A 14,055-nucleotide genomic window follows, 5' to 3' on the forward strand; every position below is an offset into this window, starting at 1 on the left:
TGATGCACAATGCAATTGCTCACCACCCGCTGACCGATGCCCAGCCTATCCCCGAGCAGCCCGGCCCCCCACCCCGGCCAGCCACCCCTATATATTGTTTAGCATGACGTCAGATGGTATGGAATACCCCTTTGGCCAGTTTGGGTCAGCTGTCCTGGGTCTGTCCCCTCCCAGCTCCTGCTGCACCCCCAGCCTGCTCGCTGGCAGGACAGAGCGAGAAGCCAAAAAGTCCTTGGCCTGGTGTAAACACTGCTCTGCAACAATTAAAACATCAGCATGTTATCAGCGCTCTTCTCATCCTAATCCAAAACATAGCACCCTACCAGCTACTATGAGGGAAAATTAACTCTGTCCTAACTGGAACCAGGACAGCAGCCCATTCCAATGCCTAACAACCCTTTCAGTAAAGAAGTTCTTCCTAACATCCAACCTAAAACTCCCCTAGCACAACTTCAGCCCATTCCCCTCGTCCTGTCACCAGGCACGTGAGAGAATAGACCAACCCCCACCTCGCTACAGCCTCCTTTAAGGTACCTAGAGAGAGCGATAAGGTCGCCCCTGAGCCTCCTCTTCTCCAGGCTGAACAATCCCAGCTCCCTCAGCCGCTCCTCGTAAGACTTGTTCTCCAGACCCCTCACCAGCTTCGTCGCCCTTCTCTGGACTCTCTCGAGCACCTCCATGTCCCTCTTGTAGCAAGGGGCCCAAAACTGAACACAGTACTCGAGGTGCAGCCTCACCAGAGCCGAGTACAGGGGGACAATCACCTCCCTAGACCTGCTGGCCACACTGCTTCTTATACAGGCCAGGATGCTGTTGGCCTTCTTGGCCACCTGAGCACACTGCTGGCTCATATTCAGCCAACTATCAACCAATACTCCCAGGTCCTTCTCCGCCAGGCAGCTTTCCAGCCACTCACCTCCCAATGAGATAATTTATATAATAATAATAATAATAATGAGATAATAACCAAATAATTTGGTTGATTGACTCTTTGGTATACTGTCTGGCTACTGTAAACACAAATGCTACTAAGGTCTTTGTCAATATCTGAAACAAAGAGAAAAACTGATATACAGTGTTCTTTTTACCCCAAACAAAAACATTCTCAAATTCATACAAACCAAAACAAAAGAAAAAAGTGTAATTTCAGTCACTGCATTCAAAACTTTTCAAAGCCTTATATTCTCTAATATAAAACACTGACTTCCTTATTTAAAACTGAATATTATACCTTCCTAAAGTCACTGGCATATTGTCTCCAAAAAAATAAGATGCATGCATCCTCCCAGTCTTCAAACCAAAGTAAAGGTCAATAAGTCTTAAAGTACTTTTTGGCCGACCCTTTCCATAACTTCTCACTTATCTGTACGAACAGCCTTCATCATCTTGTAATGACATCGACCATGCTGAACAGCACCTCCCACGGATAATATTTTTGATGCCAATGAACACCAGGTACAATTCTCAGATGTTTCAAAGTCACTAAAATTGTGCCAGCCCATGATTCCCCAGCACACAAGAATGCTGTGTCTCATCTATGGCCCTTGCCTGCACTTGTGCTCCCAGATTTATTATTGCATTTTCAACTTTGCTGATTCTTTTTACACATTTTACTTCACGTATAATTCATGCTCCTCCTCCAGTTGTCCTCATCTCTTGCCTCAGATACGATCCTTATACCTTCCTATAATATGGCAGAAAATGAAAAAAAAACCCTTACAATTACTATCCACACAACTATGAGGTTTGATCTGTAGTCATGAAAGAAGTATTAACGGTCTTTCTCTTGCCCAGTATTTCAACTCAACCCATTTGGAATCTTTCTTCACTTATTCTTTCTATTCATTTTTGCCTCCGTGAGAGTGCTCTCAGTCTTTGCATGCCTCCTCCTTGCAGGATTTTTCCATACCATTAATTATTTTTTGCTTCTTCCACCTCCATCTCTACCCTCTTGTCAGCAGCAGGCAGGCTAAAAGTGCACAGTTTTCCAGATGGCTGCACACACCACAGCGAGGGTGACTGACATTAAGTATTATTTCCTCTGTTCTTTCCACAACCTGTTAGTAATTTTTGGTTCTTAACAAACCAAATCTTTTTCTATTTTTATTTATTTATGGGCTGCAGTTAAGTCTGAAGCTATCAGAGCAGTATGTAAACAACTCACATTGTTCCTTCTGCTGTACATTAACTTGCATACATCAGCAATCAGTTTGACTTACCACATGTTAACAGTCGCCTTGTTTTGCCAGGTCCCTGCAAAACTCCTTAATATAGCACATCAGTATTAAGCAGCAAATCAGGATGCCTCAGAGCTGAAAAAACTCTAGCTTAAACACTATCTGCAACTGGAGCCAGTATTTTCTTTGGTGTGTCTTAAGCAGTCTCTCCCTCATAGCCTACTCTTCTCACACTCCTTCAGGACCAGCCCACCAACAGTTTCATTGGCATGTTTCTTTGACACATCTCAGAGAACGATAAGCAGAGGGCAGACACGAAGTAGGACTGAACAGCAGAACTCAAGTTGGTAACACCACATTCATGCCTGCAGCTTCTCAAGGAGCATGTAGTGGCATTCTTTAGAATAAAGCATTACAAAGTTCCTCAGCTCAGACTGAAGGCAGAAGAAATCATTTATGCAGATCCAAGGATTTCTATATATCTTTCTCAATGCTCAAAGTCCCTCTCCCAATATTTGCTACTGCAAACTCAGCCCCTGGATGGAGCTTCCTTTGAGTAGTCCTTAATCACTTCCTATGCATCCATTAGCTCATCTTCAAATGACATCCAGTTGTAGAAACAGGCAGTAAATAACCACACTACTAGAACCAGTCAAGCTGTCTGTAAAATAGGGAACAATTCAACACGAATCAAGGTGACAACTGAATACTCTTCATAGCAATCACAGTATTTTACTACTTGGCAGCATGATCAGAAGCAAAAATAAGAAGTTTGCCTCTCCAAATCCAAGCTACATCTCCTCAAGAAAATTCATTTTTCAGAGTAGCACATTCCAGCTGTCTAGTAATAACAGTGTGAGGACAAGCTACACATACTAACGCAAAGCAAGAACTCAGTAAGGGTGTTAAAAAAAATACATCAAAAAACTAAGGCAAGAAAACACTTCCACAAGATGACTCAAGAATTTAGACATTTGCATGAAAATGTTTGGGTTGAAAAAAAAAGAGAAAAGATAGGGTAGACGTAAAATGCTATAGTTACCAAAAGGTAATAAACCAGATGTAAGAGCCAGTAGGAAACATGTTTTCTTTTAGGGAAATTCTGCGTATGCTTTGATTGCAGAACTGTCAGAATGCAGAATACAAATATATTCCATGCTTTACTAAAGGTCGTTTGAAAACATTAATAGGGGGAGGAAAAAATTCAAATACTTCTTCTGAAAGAAAAAAAAAAAGCCTCTTAAGACAATGAAAAAAATCCAGGACAGTTGTTTAAAACAGTGGAGGTTTAAAATATCTCAGAGAGGTCCATAAAATGTTTGAAAAATCTTTTTTCAAACTTGAGTTTGACTTACCAGGAGACAGAGAAGCCTTAGATTCAGAGGTGTACAAATAGTTTAGATATAGAAATTAAAAACAGAAAAACATTGGTGTAATTCTAAGACCTTACCAAAACAAAAGCTTATTTGAATGCTACATGCAGAGATAAGTTAACTTCTGCAGTTGGGCTATTAAAACCAGTTAACCCTGTCCTGAATATGTAAGGCTACAGTTACCTTGCAAGAAGATTAGCAGCCTGCCTATTGTGATTACATTACGTAAATCCTTAGGCAACTTTATAAGAAAGACTACTAAACAACTATAAACAGCACCATATTCAACATTTCACCGTACACCATGACAAGCAACAACAAACTACAACAAGCAAGAAGACTTCTGATTGAACATAGGCTCTCTTTTGCAATTGTTTTCTGGATTCTTGTGAAAGCATCATTGGGTTTACATTTCTCAGACAACACAATCCATGGTTCATCTGTGTTATAGATTGTTAGTTTCTGCCAGAAAGGCTTATTAACTCTTCCATCCCCCTTATAGTGAACATTAATTGACAAAAAAAACAACTCTACAAACAATTCATTGTTGCTTCATTTCTCTGGACTACATCATAAGAAGTAGTTTCTTAAAGTAATGTTTACCCATAGCAGCCATCACTCAGATGAAGGGCAAAGTTTCATATATTTTCGGTCATCAATTAATCCAGCTTAGTATTTATACTGACAATTCCTCCTAGTTTACTGAGTCTCTCAATATCTCCAATTCTTTTTTGTGACCTTGGTGCTGAAGGATGTTTTAACTCAATTCATGTAAAGAGCAAGTCCTCTTTGCACCTAAAGAAAAAGCAATGAACAAACACATCAGGATAAACAAGGATAATCTAGAGCTGTACAAGAATCTCTCCCTGGGGCTTCATTGAAATTCAATTTCTTGCTAAAAGCAAGACAACTGGATAGATTCAGTTGATTTTCCTAGCTAGTCTTATTCTAGGAGAGAGGCTGAAAAACAGATAGCTGTGAGGGGAAAAAAAAAGTCCCAGATGATGATAAAAATGGAAGCTTGGATGCATAAACTAGTGCATACTCTTGCTCTTAAAGAATTAATCTTCAAGCCAGCAGACAGATACATAAACACTCCAGACAAGTCTGCAAGGCTTCTCACTGGCCCAAGAAATATTTGTTTGTATGAGGTAGCACAGAAGGGAGGAGAAAACCAGAGAAACTGAGAGGTGCCTATTACAAAATACCTGATAGTACAGCACACCAACCAAGACATACTGGCTATCATCTGCAGTGTTTGCCTGAACTATTATTTCATTTTTTTTCAAGGGGGGACAACAAGTAGCTCAGTCACTTACCCAAAAGTATGGAAATTTGAGGTCTGCTGTTTTACAAGAAACTTGTTTCACTACAAAACCCTTCCTCTTTCCACATGATAGAAGCTTTCCAAGAACATTACTGAAAATGTTTGGGGGACAACTAAAACACTGTTCTCTCCAAAAGGTTCCAGTTTGGAAGGAAATTCATAGAGTAAAAAGAAAAATAAACCTTAGAGTAACTTAATTAGCTGAAATATAACACAGCTGCAAGGAAACATCAGAAATGCTGTGACAAACACCATCTACAGAGAGAAGCAACATTCAAAATCACTGGATTAAGAGAAGTGTTCTCACCAAAACATATACAGGCCCAGGTTCTTGATTGAGCTTCAGTCTGAACATCCTGAACACACATTAAAAATACTAACTCCATCAGGAAGTGAGGGAAGGAGAGCAAATCAAGCTTCTGTGAAGCAAACAAAATGAAGCCTGCTTGGAGACATCAAAAAAGGTATCCTTGTCTCAGGAACACCCAGAATGCATTGACAGGTAAAATACTGAGCAGTTGTTTCTCAAATGGATTTCCACAGAGCTGCTGGTATCTGCCTACAGAAGCACAGCTCTCTAGTGTTTTAGTTGATGCTACGTTAATCTCTACAGATAGGAAGAATAAGACTTCTTGAAAAAGTAATACAGAAAGTTTAGTGGTGTTTTAAATCCCAAATCATAGCTACTTGCTTATCATGAAAACAATGACACTGTTGGATCTTGAGAAATCCCAGACTTTTAGCTATTTCCCCATATCTACTTGGAGGTTAACCAGAATAGCCTGATAGATACCTAGATAAGCATCTTTGCTTGTTTAGATGCCAGCATTACTTTTTCATTGAAGGTGGTAGAAAAGTTGGTTAGAACAAACAACATATTAGCCCATTTGATAATACAAAAATAGTTGTGTTTAGTGACTGCTACACTTGATATGGATTAATATCCATAATATCCTTTTGAATTTACAGTCTCCTATGAATAAGGAAAGAGCCGAGGTCCTCAGCTCTTCCAGCTCTCTGGCAAATCAAGCTTATATCAGATTCCAGATTTTGTAAATAGGGCTGTTGATCCTCTGTGCACAAATCCAAAACACCTAGTACAATTTTTAAATGCTTGCAACCTAAAATACTATTTATTGAATCAACTACTCTTTATTGCTCTTAATGGCAGGCCCTCCCAAATATATTTTGTATGGTCCCACTGGGACTTTTCTATGAGCTAACAAAAACTAAGTCCAGTAGCTGAAATTGGGATTAAGAGGGGGAGAAAAAAAAAGAAACACGCGTTAGACCACAATATTATTCTATACAGAAAACGTAGTTTGGGAGGGAAGCACAATAAGATCACCTACTCAAATTGAACAAAATCAGCAGATTCTAATTGCTTTTTCTTCTCTTTGGAGAAAGTAAGTTCCCATGGAAAGGAAGGCCAAAACCAAATTCTTGAAACAATAAAATCAGACTAATCCAGGAACCATTACTGCTAGGCTCTGCCAGCACAAACACCAAGTTGTCAGAAAGCAAGAAAGAAGATGCTAACTCAGTAGCTTGGTTCAACAGTTCGCCTATTGAGATTAGTTCACAAAAATCAAGCCAAAATAAAGCTGGTTAATAGGAATAACATCTGACATGGAAGACATTACAAGAACCCACCCAGAACACGTAGCTCTTTAGTATGACAAGAGGAAACATTGGTCCTAGAATACCAAGGGTGAGAAGATGTGAAGGAGGACAGCAATAGTACACAGAGAATCCAGGAGAAACTTTTGTTGTTTTTCTTCTGAGAAGAATGGCTGGAAGATAATTTCACAATAAAAAAAAAAAAATAAAAAAATGAAAAATAAAGAGGACTATCAAAGACTACTTGCAGAAAGTGTTGAGCTGTTTTGTGTCAAGTAAAACTGACTAGCAGACATTAAAGGGTTTAAAAAAATGAGAGCTTTCCTCGTACTAGGGTGCAAAAGAGATAAAGTAGGATGCAACTAGCCCCTCCACCCATAACAGGTAACATATGAAAGCATAAAAATTTCAACAGTTCACAGAATCCTTGTTTTTCCCCTATGCCAGGATCCCACGTCAAAGCAAAAAGATATAACTAGGCCTTCCTTCCATCCAGATGCAGAAGATAAAAGGGTTTAGAAATCCTGAAAGCAGCTTGTATTCCTACCACAGCTGTACCCATCAGGTTGGTTACAAATAGAGTGCAGAGTAAAAAAAATCAGTGTAAATAATGTTTAACTAGGAATTAAATGTGAAAGAAGAAAAAAACACTACCCCCAGAAATGACTGGGTCTCTGTACTGTCTTCTAAACTGTAAGATTTTATCAGGGTAACAGACATTGGACTGATTGTTGGGTTTCTGGAATGGACATATTGGAATGAAGGTGTTCAGTTTTCCAAAGTCTGCTATAATAATGAGCTCAGGTTTTGGTACTTCAAAATAATAGACCTCACTACCTACATGTCAGCTGAAATGGACCAAAACATTTTAGAAAAAGGTTCCCAAACAACGTTAGGAGGGTATGAAAACCATAGCAAAACAGACACTTCCACTGAAACAGAGTAAACTATATAGTTTGGGGGGGGCGGGGGGGGGGAAGATTTCAGTTAAATATCATCTTTCTGTAGCATGCAGAAGCTAAACCACAGTTCAACCACACCAGATTGTGAATAGTGCAACGCTATAACATATGCCTTTTTCTATCCTTAATTCTCCGTCAATAAAAAAGAAAAAAAACCTTGGAAACCCGTTATTATTTCAATTTCTGCCTCAACTGGCTATTCTAGAAATAGCATGAAAGTAAGCGTAAGGAGAACAATGCAACAAGCTACTTTGCCATGTTTGACTCCAGCTTGTATTTCTTAAGAAACTCTAACAAACAAAAAGTCCCATAGAAGACTGAATCATTCCAACATATGCACTCTAACTCAATAGCACCTATTGAAAAATCATAAAGATACATAAACCTCTGTACACTCAATCACAAAGCAGAGAAATTAGGACAAAAAAGAAATTCTTGCAGAGAACATATGACGGGTGCACTAGCTGGCCAGATGAAGGACCTGCAGATCAGGAGGACAGCTGTTCTTGGAACAGCCCCTTCAACATGGTCTCCAATTGTTGGATTGAACATTTCCTTAGCCCAAATCACCTGTATATATCTCCAAAGAGAAAACCAAAAAGAACTACACAGTACTATATGTACTTTTTTCCCCTTGAAGAAGTGTACATCCATGCCCTTCATAAGTTGCTGGAATTCAAAGTAATTGAAATGTGTATAGCATATCTCATCTTATTATGCTTTTGTTGTTAGCCTTGCCCCTCCCCAACATTTCTCTCCCAGTCTAGGCAGAAAAAATAATGCAGTTAATAATGGGTAAAAATTCAAGAAGCACATAGAAGATAATTGATTTGAATCTTTACCAATTACTAATAGCCATTATGAGAATATTAATTTTCAGCTGCATTGTTTGTCTACCTGCTCTAAACTATTGGGGGAATAAGGAAGAAAAAACAGTATGCTTTAGATGTTTGTACTCCAGCACTCTTCCTGATGGCACTTTACATTTCTGCAGTGAGCCAGGTTTTGTACCTAATGATCATTCTCACAGGTAACACTTATTTATAAGCAACAGCTGGAAGTCAAAATCCTGAAAGATACTTCACAACTTTGCAGCCAAAGGCAAGACAATAGCAAGTAGTGGTTGCCTTATCTGTACTTGAGTATCATAACAGAGTTTGAACTTATTCCATCATCTCAAGTTACTAGCAACAAATTTATTATCTCCAAAAGAATCAACAAGATGACTCTCACCCAGCAGTAACTCAGGTCACAGCCATTTTAAAAGATAATGTTTGAACACTTAGCTGAATATAAAGTATTGACAACAAGATAGTCTGATGTGTTGATACACTGAAAACCTTAGTCCTCTCCTGCCAAAAGTATTTTTGACAGTCCTATTAACAGAATGACTTCATGCTGGATGCATAACAAGATGCACTGACAAGAGCGAGCGCCAGGTCCTGCACCTGGGACAGGGCAACCCTGGCTATGCATACAGACTGACCGACGAGACGCTGGAGAGCAGCCTCACAGAGAGGGATCTGGGGGTTGTGGTTGACAGCAAGTTGAATATGAGCCAGCAGTATGCCCTGGCAGCCAGGAGGGCCAACCGTATCCTGGGGTGCATCAAGCACGGCATTGCTAGTCAGTCGAGGGAAGTGATTGTCCCGCTCTACTCTGCACAGGTGCAGCCTCACCTCGAGTACTGTGTGCAGTTCTGGGCAGCACAGTACAAAAAGGACATTAAACTGTTGGAGTGTCCAGAGAATGGCTACGAAGATCGTGAAGAGACTAGAAGGGAAAACATATGAGGAGCAGCTGAAGTCACTTGGCCTGCTCAGCCTGGAAAAGAGGAAGCTGATGGGACACCTCATCACAGTCTGCAGCTTCCTCACAAGCGGGAGAGGAGGGGCAGGCACCAATCTATTCTCCTTAGTCACCAGTGATAAGACCCACGGGAATAGTGTCAAGCTGAGGCAGGGGAAGTTTAGGCTAGATATCAGGAGGAGGTTCTTCACTGAGAGGGTGGTTGCACACTGGAACAGGCTCCGCAGGGAAGTAGTCACTGCAGCAAGCCTGTCAGAGTTTAAACGTTTGGACTGTGCACTTAGTCACATGGTCTAAAATTTTTGAGTAGACCTGTGTGGTGCCAGGAGTTTAATTCAATGATCCTTATGGGTCCCTTCCAACTCGGGATATTCTATAACTCCTAGATATTCAAGCTATACTCTCCCTGTAGTCAGGAAAAGGAGAAAAGTACATATATCTTGAGGGCAATTCATCCTGTTTTAAGATTAATATCAAAGTATCCTGAAACATCCTTAGAAGGTATCAGGATGCCTTTGATGAATCTACAAGGATCCCTGACATCTGACAGACAGGACTTCTAACTTCTAGGTAACTCTGATGGGGGAAAACTGATTTAGTGGCTGCAGAGGCATCATCAACATCAAGAACAAAACAGGATGTACCATAGGGTTTCCACACTGTATTCTCTTCTGCAATGTCATACAAATCCAAATCTCCTGCTAAGGGCCACTGTGCAGGCTGCAGCAACAATTAACAGGTCTGGTAAGCAAATCTGTCTCAAAGCTGACAAGCAACAGGATGCTCACAAGGAGGTATATTTTCAGGTTGCTCCAGAATCAAGTCAAAAAACATTCTCATTTTAGGTATACTCAGAAATGACCATTGAATTGCAGAATTGGGAATCCAGAGAGTAGGCTTATGAAATTACTAATGCATATCCTTGAGGTGCCTGGTAAGCACAGGGCCTCTTTTAGGTCTGCCTAAAGATTTTGCCTTTAAGTTATGATTCCAGGCATGGCAGACCAGTTTTCATTTTACTTGAGTTACATACAGCCAGCACCATTTATCTGTTTGCCTAGCTATAGAAGAAGGGTGGCTCAGCTTGCTAAGCAAGAAATAATGATCATTTCAGATGATTACTTGATGAATTTAATGAAGAACACAATTAACACGGCATAAAATGAACATGAAAACATGCACCTCCTTTGATATCAGCTTTTCCTAGAAGGTAGGAACCTAGCAGGTAGCTATTGTAACAGTTTCAAATCTTAATCTATGGACTGTAATTACGTATCATGAAATAGAGTATTCGCATATAGAGAAAAGAATTTTCTGGACTATATTACCCTTTGGAATTAGTCTGAGCTCTAAATGGTGTGAATTTTGACAACTCAGTAGGAGGACAATCTCCTTTTTCTTTAAGGAGCACAAAAGCTGATACAAATTGAAGAGGACCTCCTCAGTAATTAGATGTGAAAAGAAGAGGGGGAAAAAGTTTAATCTTTGCAGAAAACAGGAGCTGATGAATCAACAAGTGATAGCTTTCCTACGGAATCAGGTAAGGACTGCTGTGGGGAGGGAGGGGTAAGGCAAGAAGACAACCACTGAGTACTAGGCAGAACAAGAGGCAACAGGGTGCAGAACACGTCCTCTTCCCTCATCCAAAGAAAAAGGATGTACATGAGAAAAAGGGAAAAAGACAATTCTTTCTAAAGCTGATTTTAAAAGCAGGCTCATTATTATTTGGAAATCATTCCTATAGTCAGTGCAACAAAAAGAAAAGAATTTAGTACTTATAACTGTCTTAACGCAAATGCTCTCTGCAACCTTACAGAATGCTATTATGTCCTGCGCTTGTCTCTGCAAAAGGCTTAATACTGAAAGACGATTCCCTGTGGCTCAAACTCCTCATATAATGCAACAGCTGTGAAGTGACAAGACAGCGCCATATAACAAAACAGCTCAAGCCAACAATAAGGATCCCGTGGGCTACTAATGCACAACCGCTGGCTGACTGCAGACTACATACATCACACTTTAATTTCTTCTAAAGTCTGAAAGAAGTTAAGGCAGAATTTGCAACATCAGTTTCAGCACCTTAAAAAGAAACCTTCAGTGGAGAACTGCATGACAAAATGACAGCTTTTGGGCTCACTTTGTGGCCACTCACTTTTGGAAAGCCCTTTCACTTTTCAGAGTACCCATTTCAGTGACAGAGATGTTGCTTGTTAGACCCGAAGTCTTTATTACATACTTAGTGTTGTAAGCATAGTAACTCTACATCCCATCGAGATGACACTTTCAATCTGCATCTTACACATCAGGAAGGTACAGGAAAATATACTGGAAGCACTGAAATATTCATCTAGGTGATTTACTCAGTAAAATGATTACCCACTTTATCCTGGAGTGTTTTTATCTGTTTCCTTCAGCTCCGTTCAATAAAAGCAAAGTCTTGTTTTGTAGCAGGAGTTTTCCAAGAACACATGATCCTAACTCACAAGCAGTGTATCAACAGCTGTTTGTTCTGGATGTATTCACCAAGCTAGAAATACTGCAATCACCACTGAAGTGATCTAGATCTTGTTTCTGGAAGCAAGTCCTATTATAGCCTACAACAATAATCTTCCTATAGCACTATTCAGACATTGCTACATGATAACAGCCAGCATAACAGTAAAAGTTACACCACATGTGCTATGGTATCTGAAGAATCACCATTTCAGCAATAAACACTTCATCTTAAGGAACAATCAACATGTTCCTTGCTTCATGCTCACCCTCCCTTTTATGACCATCTCTTTTTATGTGACACCCGTCTTATCATTACACTGGCAAACAGCTATTTTGCTATTTTCTGTTGAAAAGTAGAACTAGCTTAGATGGATATCTATACCTAAAAGCTTCAATCACTGAGAACATTTAGATACTTATTGTATGACTCAGTCCTAATGCTTCAAGCAGGATTTAATTTATGTTGAAAGATATTTTTAATCTTGAAAGATCATTTATCTGACCAGCATCTGTCTTTAAGGTGCAAAGAAATAAATTTAAAAAAAAAAAGCCTTCTTCCTTCCATAGTTCCCCCTCAACATGGACTAATTCATCTCTTTCCCTTCTTAACTTCAAATAACAAAGCTGCAAATACTACATAGGAAAAGTGACTAATATCATAGCAGTTAACAGGCAGATATTATTGCTCCCCCAATCCCTTTTTTCTTAAACATTAAAGAAATGTTTTTAAAATATATTGAAAACTATTGGTTTCAGTGTAACAAAGATTAATAAAATAATACAGAACAATTTTCAAAAAATCAAGTGTATTTAAGCTTTCTCTAAAGGCTAGTCTAGAAGTTCAGCCAAACAGATAGTAGGGACATACTCTGGGAAGGGCAACAAAGCAAGTATGATATGTTGTTCCCACAGCACTTGAAACTGAAGCAAATCCTCAATATACCATGTCCAAGATTTCTAGCATAGCCTGCAGTCACTGGAAGGCATTTCTCCTTTTTCCTGATGGTTTGTACAAATTTTCCACCTCTTGCAACATGCAGGTGATTTGGAGCCCCATGCTATCCCCCTTGGATTGCAGTGCAAAGAGTGATGGCGAGTTAAGGCACTTATAGTATCTTCGGGTTAGAGGTTAAAAAACACCATGCTTTTAGCTAAGGAATGTCTTGTTATTTTCCTCTTAATTTAGCTCATACAACAATTTATTTATAATTAAAAAAAAAAGACAGCTCCAAGTTTATTAGACATAGTTTCTCTTCCAGCCAAGATGTTTTCCTCCCAGCAGCAATATTCCCAGTGGTAATCAGAAAACATACACAAAGCCCAAAGTCCTTTCTTCTTAATGAAGTATATTAGCTATTATAGCCAGTCTTCCTTTCCAATCTTCCCCCCACACCATTTTTTTTTTTCATGGAGTTAGGGAGTGGGTAGGACAGAGAAAGCGACTTATCCCTTCCTTAAGAAGACAACCTGACCAACTTCCTGAGTAGAATAAAGGTAATTTGTAGATACAAAGATACTGAAGATGAACTTGATTCAATGATTTCATGGTAAAATAAGAATGCAGAGAGCGTTGCTAGGTTCAAGTACTTTTATAATAGTCCATCTCTGCCTAACAAGCAAAAAATTATCTGAATTTCACAGATGTATGTCTTTAAGAAATTCAATAATTGCATTTCAAGCTACTGGAAGTTCTGTAAAAGCACAAATCAAACCACCTGCAATCATGCAGGCTCTTATGTATCCATCAAATACAAATTGCATGAAGGTTGTCTTTAAATTAACTGCCTGACAAAACACTACAAAATACAGCAATAATGGAAAGATTGATATTTAAGCTGTTATGCTAATGAAATAAATTAAATGAAGCTGTTGACCTTACAATGACAAATTTGGACTTCTAAAAAAAATATTTTACGCCAATATTGTCAGGATGCCATTATTTTCAAGTTCAGCTATATTAATCCTTACAATCTTTTCAAATTCAGATTAAAAGCACATCTTCCAAGAAGCTTGCACTACCTCTGATGACTGCAGAGGTTCATAGCAAGATTACTGTTGAAATATAATGGTATTGCCATCAGCTGAGTTTAAAAAAAAAGGAAAAAGTCAAAGCCTCGTTTATAGCTTTCACTTTCTATAATGACAGCTATAGTTTTAAGATTATACGTAGACCTAGCAATACAGCACTAAACCAAGCAACTCGAAAAGGATCATATAACAAGTGACAGCACAGTATCCATGCATAACATAAACAAGCACAATAGCTACCAAAATTGATGAAAACTAAAAAT

At 39.1% G+C, this 14,055-nt stretch overlaps 1 protein-coding gene across 6 annotated transcripts in view; it reads right to left on the minus strand.

Annotated features, from left to right (window-relative positions):
- POU1F1 (POU class 1 homeobox 1) overlaps positions 1–14,055 on the minus strand; it is a 218,667-nt gene that overhangs the window by 185,529 nt on the left and 19,083 nt on the right. The gene's annotated exons all lie outside the window — the stretch shown is intronic.

The sequence above is a fragment of the Anser brachyrhynchus genome, assembly GCF_964034855.1.
Source record: "Anser brachyrhynchus genome assembly, chromosome: 1".
In the NCBI taxonomy this organism is placed as follows: domain Eukaryota; kingdom Metazoa; phylum Chordata; class Aves; order Anseriformes; family Anatidae; genus Anser; species Anser brachyrhynchus.